We start from the raw sequence: 459 nt of genomic DNA, 5'->3' as shown, positions 1-459 counted from the left end.
GGCGTACCGGTAAACGTCACTTACGTATGCAGGGTATGATCTGACCTGTTTTGCGCCACAGCATCATCCGTCTTTGTGCTGTGGCGGCACTGCGGTGGTGTAACTCCTTTATCAGAGGCTACGGTGGGGGGCACTGCACTGTTGTGATATATATATATACACCGCATGCCACAGGCAGTCGCCATATTGCGGCATGGATGTACGAGTGCGCTACAGGTCAGTTCAGTACAGCGGAGGGAGGCCAGTATATTACAGGTTAGTGCTATGTAGCGGGGTTTGTATACCAGTACTCTACAGGCCAGCGGAGTTCCCGTGGCGAGCTGGGCGAGGGGCGACAGTAGTTGTGTGAGCAGGCTGATAGACCCACCAGGAAGCGGCCAGCGTATAAGGGGAAAATTGGTAGGGCTCTTGATGGTGGGTTTGGGTAATGGTTCGCTTTCGCTGCAACAGCCCCCCCCC

Source organism: Penaeus monodon, chromosome 19 (genome assembly GCF_015228065.2).
Source record: "Penaeus monodon isolate SGIC_2016 chromosome 19, NSTDA_Pmon_1, whole genome shotgun sequence".
Classification (NCBI taxonomy): domain Eukaryota; kingdom Metazoa; phylum Arthropoda; class Malacostraca; order Decapoda; family Penaeidae; genus Penaeus; species Penaeus monodon.
The sequence above is the reverse complement of the archived record's forward strand: the minus strand, read 5'-3'. Positions refer to the sequence as shown.